Source organism: Macrobrachium nipponense, chromosome 41, assembly GCF_015104395.2.
Source record: "Macrobrachium nipponense isolate FS-2020 chromosome 41, ASM1510439v2, whole genome shotgun sequence".
NCBI lineage: Eukaryota > Metazoa > Arthropoda > Malacostraca > Decapoda > Palaemonidae > Macrobrachium > Macrobrachium nipponense.
The window spans coordinates 11,565,864-11,580,850 of record NC_061102.1 but is presented as its reverse complement, the minus strand read 5'-3'; the positions used below and the strand labels follow the sequence as shown (position 1 = coordinate 11,580,850).

The 14,987-nt window shown below is 39.8% G+C and overlaps 1 protein-coding gene across 1 annotated transcript in view; it reads right to left on the bottom strand.

Moving 5' to 3' along the window:
• LOC135212501 (glycogen synthase kinase-3 beta-like) overlaps positions 1-14,987 on the bottom strand; it is a 110,906-nt gene that overhangs the window by 85,167 nt on the left and 10,752 nt on the right.

Below are 14,987 nucleotides of genomic sequence, written 5' to 3'. Positions count from 1 at the left end.
GTTCAAATATTTTACTAATTTACTTATATCTTTATCCATTTGTGTATTACTGTTCATTTTCTTTTTTATAATTTATTTCCTCTTCCATATTTCTCATTACCATATTACTGTATTTGGGAGCTTGAATTTCAAGTCAATGTCCCCTGGGCTTGTTCCATAAGAACAGGGTTCATGTTCTGAATACGTATATTTATATGTATATTACTAGTTAATTATAATAATCAATAACCATTCGGCCTAAGCAACACTGCAATGCATTTGGCTACCCCAACCTGAGAAGCCTAACCTCAAAACATAACTTGCATAGCTTCAACAATAACTTCTAAATCTTTTTCCATTTTTTTTTACTGTTTTATGCGCACTAGGCCTTAACCTAACCAAAAATTTTAAAATCTCTGCAAAACTAATACAACTACGAATCTGTTTGAAAGTTGTTAAAGAGACTTTGTTCCTGATTGATTTCATTCACGAAGAATAATTAAAATACAGGAAATGGAAATTTTTACTTTAACTTTTAAAGTGAAAAAAAAAAAAAAAAAAAAAAAAATCCATAACAAGGCCAGCCCATAACATGTATGACTTCATCTGGGTCCTAACAATTAACCATTTCTAGCTGATATCAATATGCACTAAACGGGGTTTAATGTTGGCAGAGGCACTACATGGGGAACTCTTGAGTGCATCTTCCAATACTATACTCTGCATTCTACTTTTATTTCCACAATTAGCAATCTACATTCTACTTCTATTTCTGCAATTAGCAACCTAATCCTAAAGAAATTGTATATCTCTATAGTACTTCCTCACTGAAGACCTTTTCAAAATCAAGGCAACAATCTGTCGCACTAGTAGTCATCAGGTTACACCACATCCACTGTATTACTTGTCAAGAAAGCCACAATGATTCCCAAGATTCTTGCATCTCTCATCTTTGTAAATGGCCAAGGCTTAATTTGGTACTGTTGAAGATTATAGTGGTTACTTGGCCATTTCTTCCCTTATGGTATAACTTTCGGAGCTAACTGGGCTAACGATCCTTTTCTAAACTTTGCTCTGAACCATAATCAATATGTCTAACAAATCTTTCATACTCCTCATTACCATTTGATAATATCTAGATGGACTCTTTTTTTAAAAGTTCTTCTCTAATGTCCATAACTTAATTTAGCTCCTCTGATCTACATATTTAAGTAGTACATATATAAGTTTCCTGTTTAGATTCTTACTCTCCATATACAAGTAAGTTAAATTTACAATCTTGTCTTCTACAGTGATCCATTACTGCATACTTATTCTGCCACTCATTTATCATTTGTAACTTCTAACATATGCCACTTATACCTTTTTTTTTTCCTACCAACAAGAAAAAAAGTCTACTCCAAGGGAATTTAATTTATTTTCTTTTCTTACCTCTTCCTTTCCTACCAGTTTCATACTTCATGAAATTCAGGAACAAGTTTATGTAAAATTAAACAATTTTCCTCTTTACAAAAACATGAGTTCCATTCTCAATTTAGCAAATTTCTTCATTACTAGGACAAACCTTGTATGCAAACAGACTCTACTGTCATCTCTAACAAAATCCCCTACAAAGTACTGTGTATACTATGCGCATTTGTAATACGTAGCCCAAAACAACTTATTTTCTTGAAATTGTCGCATAAATTTGTCCTTAAGCTTTTAAAATATGTCCTAAGTTACTTTTCAAAATAAACCAACATTTGTAGCATATAAAGCCAAACCACCAAAAGTTAAGTTTCTGCAGAATAACAGCTCATGAGAGAGAGAGAGAGAGAGAGAGAGAGAGAGAGAGAGAGAGAGAGAGAGAGAGAGAGAGAGAGAGAGAGAGAGAGAGAGAGAGAGAAATCCTGATTCTTTAAATTGGTTAAAGATGACCTTGAGAATGCAGTAATGCACTCTACACACTACTTATTCACTGAAGACGACCTTGAAACTATAGTGATATACTTATTCACTGAAGTCAACCTTGAAAGTACGGTATGTTGTACTTTTGCCAAAACTTATTCATCACCAATGATTGATTGATTATAAAATTAGGGTCTTGAAGACCAAGCGCTGGAACCCATCAGGATTATTCAGCGCCGAAATGAAGATGAAATATAGAAATCAATATGATTGCTGCGAATAAGTGAATGACAACATACTAGGAATTCCCCTACATGGATTCTCCATCAGTATCTGGATGCTTTTCATTCAAACACTAGACAGGGCACTTACTATTACTGAACATTAACCATGACTAAGAGCACACTAAACTGATGTCAGTATTCACACCACAAGTCTTTTGATACATACATTTCTTTCAGTCTATGCATTTAGTTCCTCATTCTTGGCTTAATATTGTATTCCTCAGGAGTTACCTTAACACGTTAATGGTCTCTGACTGCCATATGAAAGCAGGCTCACTTTCCAAAACAATAGTCATCTTGTAAAATATGTTTATGGGATGTCTGAACATCAAACAAACAAGAATTGCCTTCAATTTACTGGCTCGATATGAAATATCTAACATAACACATGCTAACCAAACAAGCTGCTCAGTGCCATTCCATTTGAGATTTGTGCCACCTGTCATTGGAGTTGAAAAGCAAGAAATAACAGTCATGGAAGCGGTGCTTTGAAAATTTTAAAACTGATTGTATAAAAAGTCAACATGATATACAGGCCAAATAAAATTTAGAAAATAAGGAAAATCGAAATTGAAAATTCCATTACAGTAAAAAAAACATGCAATTTGTAAACAGAACTGAAGAGCTGACGAAAGAATATTAAAAACTTAAGACTAGAAAACAAAGAGATGGGAACATAAGCCTGGGAAGAATATGGCAAAATCATTCTACATGGAGTATGGTCTTGGGGAAGTTGTGGAAAATTGTTCAAATCAACAAATGTTTGTTTGGTTTAATGTCAGGATAATCAACAAGACCATTTTTATAAAGAGGCCCTTACAAAAATACTGTACGGACCCTGCAAAGAATGGCTAAAACATATTTGCGGATCATGAGAAGGTATTTGGCCGAGTGCCAAAACACACAATTAGATATGGGTTATGAAAGCTGAAGGTACTGAAAGACTCACTGAACAAGAGCTGAGAAGTCTAATGGGCATTTAAGTAGTATTAGTACTTTACTTACGTGTATGTGCTCAAAGTTATTTGTTTATCTCTTTACTAGGAGGGCTAGTGTGGATGACATAGCATTGACAAAACAGCTGATCAAATGTAGTCATCTTTGAAATATTTACAAGATGGAACTTGGAATGAATATAAGGAACACTAAAATATTGGTGACTAGTATAAGTCCAATCAGAAAGTGGATACAAGGATGCATCAGGAAGCGTGGAAGTAAATACATTATTTATGGGCCTAAATTTAACAAAAGGTTGCACAGGTGTTTAAGTTTGTAAAATGTAAACTTGTTACATGGCTTTCAATGACTGATATATTTACAACAGCTTATAGTATTGAGGAAAGTGAGACAAACAGACCATGCTATGTTAATGGTAGGCCATCTAGGATAGGATGTGAAGTAAGCTATGATTTGCCAATACGTACAATAAATATGCTTTTAAGGTTGGCTCTAAAAATATATTTTTTTTTTAATAAACCAAAACCTTGAAGTTAAAAAGTGCTTGGCTTGTTACATCAAATATCCCAAGGTATACATGGCAACAATCTATGGCAAATGTTCAAGACCTGGGCTTCTCATATGGAAAACATACGAACTTTCAGAGAATATGGAGGCAATTTTAAAGATTTCTAACTGTCTATGTAACACTGAAATTCTTATCCATAAACTATATTGAGCTGGACTCATGTTAGCCTACCCAACAAAAAGTATTGGCACAAACTCTTGAAACTCCAATGATTCAACTACAGGCTTAGAAAGATCATTCCGCAATTAGGTCACAACAGGAATAAAACTTCTATAAAACTGTGCAGTGGTGCTTGGCCTCACACAACAATAGGTAACACTGTCAGAATGTTCTGAATGCGAAGAATGATCAGAATCATGAATATATTATATAGCATTAACAACAAGCTAACTGAACAACAATGTTTGAGATTCACATCATGATCAGGAATAAAAAATTTAGGAGCTCAAGTTTTTGTGTTTAAAGATAAGTCACTTGCTTAAGACCAAAAAAGGAACACTACTGAAATCCAAAACTTGGAAAATTATGAGAATTGAACATTCCCTAGGGACAGACAAGTTTCCAAGTCTAAAAAAACAGAGAAGTCTCCAAGGGTCTAGAAAGACTTCCCAAGTATGCCAATATGGAAGTAGCATGACAAATAATGTACAAGTGGGAGGGTCCTGGGGACTGGAGAGAATCCATTACATGGCCAACCCCATAATTGGAACACCTGATGTAAAAGCACATGACGACGATGGTCATGAATATGATATTGTTATGATACAATAAAGTTTGTTCATACTTACCTGGCAGATATATATATAGCTGTATTTTCTGAAGTCCGACAGAATTTTAAAAACTTCCGACACACGCAGTGGTCGGCCAGGTGGTTAGTACCCATTCCCGCCGCTGGGAGGCGGGTATCAGGAACCATTCCCATTTTCTATTCATAATTTTTATTTCCACTGTCCCCTGAGGGGAGGTGGGTGGGTACTTGATTATATATATCTGCCAGGTAAGTATGAACAAACTTTATTGTATCATAACAATATCATTTTGTTCATGAAACTTACCTGTCAGATATATATATAGCTGAATCCCACCTTTGGAGGTGGGAAGGGACAGAATAGAAGGATTTTGGGAAACAAATGCATGCAGATGATTTACATCTTGGTTCCACCTGTTAGCATAGCTGGCTTCGTGGTTACTGCCACGTAAGTCTGCTTGTGCTACTAGAGTTGCCAGCGAGGTAGAGACCTATATAGCTGGTGCACTCCAGATGATCTGTCAACAGGGGCGAGACCACGACGTGACTAGACCATATTGACCATACCATGAGGGCTAAGAAGTAAAATAAATATTATATATATATATATATATATATACACCACCTGACCAGCCTAGCCAAATAAGTAAAGTTTGTTTTAACTAAGGCTTAAGAGTTAAGAAGATCGCCGTTGTCGGCGACTCAACAACTAAATTAAGAGCTCTTCCTAACCATTTTCTACAGGATAGGATGAGTGGTACTTCTTGCCCCCAAGATTGTGTCTGCAGACACGTATGGCCCTAGCGAGCAGCAGATCTCATATGCCATCTTCACATCTCGCAGGGAGTGTGAAGTGAACACAGAGTTGCTTCGCTAAAACATGGGACTCAGGATGTTGCTGAGTGCCATGCTCTGTTGAAATGCTTCCGAGGCCGCGCCCACACCTCGTGAGCATTCAGATAAAAAGATTTCAAATCTTTGTGCAAACACAATGAAGGAGCATTTTTGAAAGAACTTAACACTAAAGCCAGGGTGTTCTTCGATATGGGCAAGTCTGGTCTTTTTCGGAACACTGCAGATTGCCCGAATGACTTCGACTTTCTTGAGTTTTATGTAGATAAAACTTGAGAGACCCAGACAGGGCACAGGACTCTCTCTGGCTCCTGCCCACTAACTTGTGCCATCCTTGCTTCCAAGCTCCTGGCCCAAGGACAAAACGGGTTTCCATTCTTAGGCCACAACGGAAGGCTTAGAGAGCACACCGCCTTGTGTTCTCTAAAGCCAAAACTTGTGACGATGGCTTAAAATTTCACTAACCCTCTTTGTCGTATCTAGGGTGGTTAGAAGAAGGCCTTCCTGATCACATGCAAGAAGTTAACAGGAAGGAGAGGTTCGTAATGCTTTGACATCAAGAACTTCAGACTACGTCTAAGTTCCATATTGAAAGCTTCGATCTGGACATGCACAGTCAGTCCGTCTGTACCTAAAGTCAGGTGACCGACCAGTTGACCAGTCAGACGAATCAAGGACAGCAAGGCTGTACCTGAAGACCATAAGGCACTATTCTTCGCTGAAGGATGAGTGTCTGGACTGCCTGGGCGATTCAATCTAAGCAAACTTGGGGGAGGGGTGTATCAACGCAACCCAACGTCGTCAGCGAATCAACTCCTGACTCGAGCTTCTGGTGCCAGGAAAAGAAAAGGAGCGAGGAGCAAAAAGGCGATTCAGTCCCGAAGGAAGAATGCCTGATAGTCCAACCTGGTCTCATGTTACACGATCATCGGGGGTGTATAAAACGCAACCGACTTCGTCAACAAGAAACTCAGGGCTACTATATGTCGCCTGATCTCGCACGAGAGTCTGACTCCGAGAAAACAGGTGAGACAAAAAGAAGATGGTGAGCGAGTTTCGAGATTCCACAGAACTCAAAGATCGTGAAGGCTTTGTTGTTTGACAGACGCAAATCTCTGAGCCCAAAGGCCGTCAACAACATATTTGCATATTCTTTAATAGTTGTGACTGCCAGCTTATCCCATCTTCAGACGGAAATGGAAGACGGTAATCTTATTTCTGTCAAAATCTCGATAGTCTGAACGTAGTCAGACTCAGAGCGGAGAGGTTATAGGTACCTTTCGAGTTTAGAGTCAGACCGACTCTCTCGGAAAAGGTCCTTGGAAAGTGAACTAGGAAGTATGTGACCTCTGTGAATCCAGGATCCTGATTACATTTCCTAAGCGAATGAAAAAGGGGAAAAGAGACTAAACATCCATCCCCGTTCAATATCATAGGATGGCGTTTAAATTGGCGTTACCGAATCCCGGATCGAGAAATAAGGGAGCAGAGAAGAAGAAGCCTCTTCGTCCTCAACATATCGAAGAGAAGAATGAAAGGGCGTCCCTAAAGTCTACACAACTCTCAACTTACTTCTAAAGAAAGATTCACACGCGGAAGTGAATAGTTGCTGCGTCGATCCCCCCAAGACGATTCGTACGGACTTTTGCAATCCTGTAACGAACCTGTAGAGGATCGTTACATTCTACGCCTGTTGTTATAATAGGCTCTTTCTCGTAACTCGAACAAGGACCGAGAGAAGATACTTCTTAAGATATAGAGGAGCTGTGGAATATCAGAGTTGATCTGGACACTGGTTCCCAAAAAAACTCGTTTCGAGGACTGGAGGGACTACCGAATCGCTTTTACTTCTTTCAGATTAAGATCCAGGACATCTGAAACCCTATCCAGATGTCCGGCACCTTCTTTTCTATCACCTCAGGTGATAGACGCACTGAGAGATGTTCAGAATCATTCCTAGATCTAGAATAATATTTCAGTTTGCCCGGTAGGAAAAAAACTGTGGTCTGAATTGCAGTCTATTCGGGGAAACAAACTTCTTCAGGAAGGAAATGGTCCCCAGCAAGCTCATCCATTCCCTCCCCGAGTATGCTTACTTCCCTAATAAGGCTGCGCTTTGCCTAAGCAGGAGAGCAAATAAAAGTGCAATGTTGCGGTAGACTCGTAGTTCCATACCGTGCGGTAACGAGCACCGAAAGGATTAAGAGATAAACTCTGTTGAACATAGTAAGGCAAAACGAATGCAACGTTTATTCATTCACATAAGAAATCCCCTCAATCTTAGGCTAAAGTCCGTGATTGTAGGACAGAGAAACAGTTAGTCAGTCAATCCGCAGGAGAGACGTAACCGTCAGCACAGAGATACGGTTAGTCAGTCAATCCCGCAGGAGAGAGAGACGTAACCTTCAGCGCATGACAGCGCACGACCCTGTTACTGGCTCGGTTGGACGGTAGGACAGACACAGCGTGACAGCAACAGCCAGCAGCTTACGAACGTCGTCTCTTAACTTTATGTCTGGGTTGCCAGCTACCCTATTCTACGAAGAAATAGGTCCGTTATTTTTGAGCAGAAAGACTCTCAAGCTGGTATATTTAAGCGAAACAGAAAACGCTAAATATATAGATGCGTTTGTGTCGTCAGAACACTACCATACAACGGTAAAAGATAAATCGGAAACTCCTGGAAGGCTGCAGGGAGTAACGATTAAATGGCCTTAAAATAGACAATCCGACCTCTCGGTTGCCATCCGAAAAGTAACTACAGCAAGCGTAATATGACTTGAACCAAACCAGAAGTAAAAAATAACGCATTGCAAAATATGAAAATTATATCACAAAGTTTTGTTCATACTTACCTGGCAGACATATATATAGCTGAATTGGAAATACAGCTACATACATATCTGACAGGCAAGTTTCATGAACAAAACTTAAGAGAATCGAAGCAGTCAGCTCAAGCTTCTTATGTTATTGGACATAAGCGTTCATTGACGTAGTCTACAAGTCTATTTCTTGTACGAGTCTGCGAATGACGAATGAGAGCTCTTCCGAATCTTGTCAATAAGAGCTTATTCGCTTACGCAATATCAAGTTAATGAGATGTTTGTCAATGAGAACTAACCCATTTACGGGACAAAGAGATATTTTGTCAATGAGGGGATACCCACTTAATTGACAAAACGAAAGTATATTGTCAATGGGGGAAAGTCACTGAATTGACAAAACGTAATCCAGAAAGTCGAGCATTTAATTTTTCCGATTCCCGTCTCAAACGAGGAAGGGGCAAGAATACTGTTAAGAGACTGGGCTTACGGCAGGTAGAACGACGATGTTCCATTCGGCAGCGTAGTCCCGACTAGAAACTAACAAAATCTATCATCTGAAAAACCCTTTCAGATGGGCTAAAAAGCTTGCAAAATTATCCTGGGAAGAGGAAGAAACTCTCCAACCAGCTTCCTCTCCCGTATCACAACTAATGCCTGCTAAAGGTTAAAATTTATTGGCAGTATGGCAAAGGAAGTCCTGTCTTGCGCTTTCCTGAAGAGCATCCCTTTTGATGAGTGCCTTTGCAGAATCCTACTGAACGTTGCCGAGAGTCCTGACGTGCCGGACATCGAGCCTTACATAACAACCCGTACTGCCTTATCGCAAAGTCTTGACTGCGGTAGTGGCAACTTAAATTTATTGGCAGAATGGCAAAGGTTGCGGTAGAGCAAACGAGATCTTCCCTGAGCTTTCCTTAACTCCATCCACCTATGCGAAAAGCAATATTAATTGACAGAGACCTCTTGAATTCACGAAACCCGATGTCCTGCTGGGTTTCGAAGAAGAAGTTGTCTGTTCACTTTAAGCTTCCTCCGAAGCACTGCCTACTTCACATTCTTTGCAGGTGAGGTAGAAGGTATCACCGAAGGTAGAGGTAAAAATTCTTTAGGCCCAAATCTGAAACAAGAGCTTGAGAGTTCAACAGAAAACGTTCAGCCAGGCGATACACCTGGCGTGCGCTGGTGCACGCTCGGCGTCCACTGGCGCGCGCTCGGCGTCCACTGGAGCGCGCTCGGCGTCCACTGGCGCGCGCGCTCGGCGTCCACTGGCGCTCGCGCTCGGCGTCCACTGGCGCGCGCTGGGCCTGCACCCTCGCGCGCCTGGAGTCCTATCCGAGCGTCCCGGGCGTCCGCTCTCAAAAGCTTCCTGCTACTATGACTTCTTTTATGTATTTCTCGGTGGAAAGACGGACACGAGTTCAGGCGACGTTCGCCTTCTAACTTCTCACTGAAACGCATAACGAGAGAGAGAGAGAGAGAGAGAGAGAGGACGTGAAGCGTCCTCTTCTATAAAGCTTCTATTTAGAGGGCGCGCGTCCTTCCGGAAGCTCCAACCCCTGCATGGGGAGGACGCTTCGGAGGACGAGAAGCAATCTTTCATGATCGTGCACGCGCACGCACTTTGGCAGTCTGGGGATTTTCATCAGAAACTGCCGAAGGCACGCCAGATCGGTGGGGGTTCCTTGTAACCCTCCTTAGGCTTTCGACATGCTCCCTCCCCGGGTCCTGGGAGTCAAGCAGAGGTCCCGGCCTAGGGGCGAAACGAGGCCGATCTGACGCTCCACTACACAAGGGGTATCACTGCACTTCTGCACTTCACTTTTACTCTCTAAAGCAAGCACTTTCGATTCTAAGTTACGAATCGAAAGAGTATCAGAGAAAGGGCAATTCCTCTACAGACACTGCTTAGGGCCCGAAGGCAAACACTGCAGGGTTAGGAGTAACAATTACAGAAGTACACTTCACAGCAATGAAGGAGAGCGAGCACCTCTCGTAGACATATTCATAGCCCGTAGCCCATACTACAGGGTTAGGCAAAATAAAGTCTACAGGAAGGTTAGCAGGTTCACTACCCTGACTTTTGTTACTGATTAATTGCGTACATACGAATCATACGTCTTCCTTACGGAATTAGACATGTTTACTGATTAATTGCGTACATACGAATCATACGTCCTTCCCCTTACGGAATAGACAAAGTCTCACACTCCTCCATGACAAATTTCAACAAAGAAGCATTGACCCCATACCGTCCGTGCATACCAATGTGCGGATCTACCGAAGCTTTCGGTAGCCACACCCTATCTTTGCAGACAACCCCGTCTGAAACTAGCCTAACTAGATTCAGATATGTTATGCAAAAATGAATCAAATTCAAATCCATTTAAGATACCGTATGCCTAGCCACAAATCCAAGTAAATAAATCAAAAGACAATTAGGATACTTAGCAGCAATGAAGTTTCCAAAATCCTAAGACGGAGGTACTGAAAACAGGTGTTTTCAGCACCGGCGACAGAAAAATTATGAATAGAAAATGGGAATGGTTCCTGATACCTGCCTCCCAGCGGCGGGAATGGGTACTAACCACCTGGCCGACCACTGCGTGTGTCGGAAGTTTTTAAAATTCTGTCGGACTTCAGAAAATACAGCTATATATATATCTGACAGGTAAGTTTCATGAACAAAACTAAACCTACAGTGAAGAATGTTAGTTATCCTTCAAAATTCTCCAGCTAAAACTTTGTGACTGGGGAAGCATCTATAAGGAGGCATATCTACTGATGAAAGCTAGTATTACTTAATCCCCAGATCACTGAATAAGTTATGGTAGAAATTTAACTTTTTGGCAGTCTCTGTCATTTATTCAATAACCCTGATAGAGCCCATTTTTATATTACCAACATTTCTTGTTAACAACATTATAATTATCACTAACTGATTTTGCTACTTCATCCTTCAGCAGCAAATCGAACCTTTCTATATAAATAGGACAAATAACCTACAACTCCCATAGTAGCGATTGTAAGCTGGATTGGTCAATCTACATACGATTGAGGACATGTCAAGTCGTGGTCACAATCAAGAAGCCTTTTCTGCCTGAGAATGCTGTAAGATGCATTAATTTATTCGTAATCACGATCAAAAGTTGTGGTCTGATGATCAGAGACTTGTAATTCAATCCACCCCCAATTTTAACGTAGCTACTATTCTAAACAGTAGTCTAATCCTGCAAATTTAACTTTTTGGCAGTCTCTGTCATTTATTCAATAACCCTGATAGAGCCCATTTTTATATTACCAACATTTCTTGTTAACAACATTATAATTATCACTAACTGATTTTGCTACTTCATCCTTCAGCAGCAAATCGAACCTTTCTATATAAATAGGACAAATAACCTACAACTCCCATAGTAGCGATTGTAAGCTGGATTGGTCAATCTACATACGATTGAGGACATGTCAAGTCGTGGTCACAATCAAGAAGCCTTTTCTGCCTGAGAATGCTGTAAGATGCATTAATTTATTCGTAATCATGATCAAAAGTTGTGGTCTGATGATCAGAGACTTGTAATTCAATCCACCCCCAATTTTAACGTAGCTACTATTCTAAACAGTAGTCTAATCCTGCAAATACAGTTGGTGAATGGTTGATAACAAGATAGGCTACTGTTACATAAATTATTGTGTTGAAACAGATTGGGCTCTGCACAATGAAATCACAAAAATCCCATTTTGCCAAGATACCTAAAAGCTTGACTGACAGCAACAATATCACATTTTCTACAAGGAAAATCATACCTTCTATTAATTGTTTACTGTGATATTCCTCTTACTTTCCGAGCACTAGCATGTTTTTAATATAGCCATTGTGGTAAATCTTAAGAGTAGGCTTAATAAAACTTGGACAAAATTTTCTATAGTATGCAATTTCAAGAAAATTGATTGTTGCATAACTATGGAAAAATTTGAAAACAAGTTGAAAACTCTGGTTTCAATGCTGAAGCTTATCGTACTATACACACCAATAACCTCCTATTTTGTGACTCTATACTAACAAAAATTTACAAAGACAAATGAAAGGTTAATAGGTAGAGTGCCAATATCACAAAATATTCATTCAAGGATGGATATTACCATTGGATGTTCAGTGGTACAATTCAACAGTGACTACTAACAACTGGGAATCACTAAAAACCGGTGTCTCTAGGGATGAGTTAATATTTCCTTCGCTGACATTAATATGGCATACATTTTGGCAAAGAACACGGATGGCACGCTGCTTAAGACCCAGTGTGTTCAACATTAGGAAAAACAATCCTATATCCAACACCTGCATCAAATTGTAGGGCATCACTATATATGTATATGCACAGTTCTCATCTAGCAGCATAATTTTAAGAAAGCAGCACGCATTATTTCAATCTCTGATGTCATCTCTTCTTTTTCTGCACAAAAAGATTTACAGTATTTTCCCGTTAAGTGCCAAGAGGGTATTCTGGAATACTTAAACAACACTATTTTGTCTCAATATTCAATTTGTTTTCAACTTCTTTTGCTCGAAGGCAACAGCCACTGTGTACAACACCAGATATGACTATCACATCTTAGTGGGTTGGGACTCAAAAACCTTTTTACTTGGCCTGTCTTTAAACAAAAAAAAAAGATGAAATTTCCTATGCCACTACACTAGCATTCCCACAAATATTAATATTTTAAGAGGCAAGGCATTATTTAATGTCATCAAGCTTTATTGCAACCACCATTATCTCCATACTCTTTATACTACTAAATGTTGCCCTAGAAATCAAGTGTCACAGGAGGGCAGCATCTACACATATTAACAAACTTGTAAAAAAAAAGAAAAAACTTTGGCCTTGTAAAGCTATCAATATACCTTTAGCAAGTCAATCAATAGTACCTTTAAATATTAATGAGCAGGTGAAAATAGCCTCGGTTACCATGACAAAGTGCCATACAGGTTTTAACCCTCCAAAAACCAAGCTGAAAGCCAATAGACTGAATATGATGCAGTTGCTGTGAAAAGTTAAGTGTGAAGTACACAAGTACAAAAGGCCAATCACCTTCTACCCACAATTAGGCTATGCACGAAGCTCTACCTTTGATCAAAATTTGACTGAAATTCCTTCAACAATGTACAGTAACGCTTGATGGACAAACTGATGGATATAGTATACAAATGGACAATCACCTAACAATAATAATTACATATGAGGTGTAGCTTTGTCCTAAGTGTGAATGAAATATTTGCAATTGTGTAGGTGTTACGGTGACAAGGAGAGACAAGACAAGACACTAAATGATGCACACCAACAGACCACCTCCCCTATGTCTAACTACGCATGATGATTGACTAATCTACCAAGTTGAACAACAAATCAAAAGACGACAGACACGCACACAATCTTCTTTCATGCACATTTCTGAATGAAGGTCACACAGGATGAGCTGAGATGACAAGGCAAGCATGACAAACACACAAATCTGTCTTCATGCACATCTTGGAAAACATCATCTTCCTTTGCACCAAGTTTGACTGAAGTCCCTTCCGCACTAGACAAATAGCATTTGCTAATCCTCATGTTCCTGTTTAAATTCAAAAAGCACAAACCACGACAAATGTTTCCCAGCAAACTCATGTCCTCCCTTGCCAAGATATTTGGAGATTTTCCCACGAGACTACAAGTGTCTTGTGGGGGTCACAACAAGATCCATCTGAACTCATTGTGGCAAAGTAGGTTTCTGTGTTAACACCACTTGTTAAGTGCTGAAAACTAATGCCGTAAAATGCTCCCTGAATACCTTAATTCAAAGGAAGTTGGTTACAAGGCAAAAATACTTTATATCCCTTCAAATGAAGAAGAAATGCAATTACACAAAGCCAAATTCACAAGAGCACCCCACCATATGTAAAAGAATAGCTAAAATAACAAAGCTAATCTTTCAAGGCCAACTAATGAAGTATATGGTCGGAAGCTCTATACTACAGAACAATAGCCAGAAAGCCTCATAACCTACACTACATTACATACATGCTTATAAAATTATCCAGCCTCACTCCAATAGGGAATTTTTTGCAAAGACCTTTTCAAAGTATATATATACTATTAAACATTCCTTTTACATAAGCAAGAGGGGAGAAGGAAGTTACTGAAGTGCCGTATTTCAAAGCAAAAAAAGAAAATGAATACGAGCAGGATCAAATACTTACGCTCTTGCGATATACTTCTTCTAAACTTCATGAGGAGCTGTTTCATTTTCACAGACACACTAATTCAACATATTCCACATTCAGTAGTTTGCACTCAGAACAACCAATGAGACACTCGCCAGGAACAGCAGAGAAATAAGGATACTCTGCATAAACTCCCAGAATGCCAAGTTTAGACTGATGGCACGGAAGTTAGCGAAAATGGATGGAACAATCCTAACCCTCTACAGTAGTAAGGCTGCAATCACAGAAACAGCAAAGGCACCGCTTAAAACCTTCTTAACACTATAGAATACAATATCAGTAATGTACTGCACCATGGGTTAGCACTAACTTTAATTTAATGCAAGCTACTATGATTTATCATTTAACATCACAGTCGCATACTAATCTGCATTTCTATATACATGTGGAATTTACGGTATTTTCTAGGACTCATCAAGCTTCTAAGACATCTAGCTAGTCATCCGCATTCCCACACTGACTTGTACCTCGGTGAGTTGTCCTTTTGCACCCGATTAGGTCGATATTGTCTAAAGCAGTTGCAGCACCCAGCTGCGTGGCAAGCATCACGCTCTCACCCACCACAGCTCCTACGCTAGAACTGACTCCCTCCGAACCACCTCAGCTCCAGCTACAAATAGTTGGGTGCGAC